Source organism: Crocodylus porosus, unplaced genomic scaffold, assembly GCF_001723895.1.
Source record: "Crocodylus porosus isolate Cpor-Errol unplaced genomic scaffold, CroPor_comp1, whole genome shotgun sequence".
Lineage (NCBI taxonomy): Eukaryota > Metazoa > Chordata > Crocodylia > Crocodylidae > Crocodylus > Crocodylus porosus.
Window position 1 is genome coordinate 8,473,667 of NW_017728926.1, and position 208 is coordinate 8,473,874.

Below are 208 nucleotides of genomic sequence, written 5' to 3' on the forward strand. Positions count from 1 at the left end.
CGGCCCACGTCCATCTTGGAGTCAATAATGACTCCGAGATCCCTTTCTGCCTCTGCTCTCAGGAAGGGAGTTTCCCGTCTTATGAGTGTGCTGCTGGTTACTACTGCCCAGGTGCAGCACCCTGCACTTGCCAGTGTTGAAACGCATCCTGTTTTTGCTAGCCCACCCCTGTAACCTATCCAGGTCTTGCTGCAGTCTTTCCCTCCCT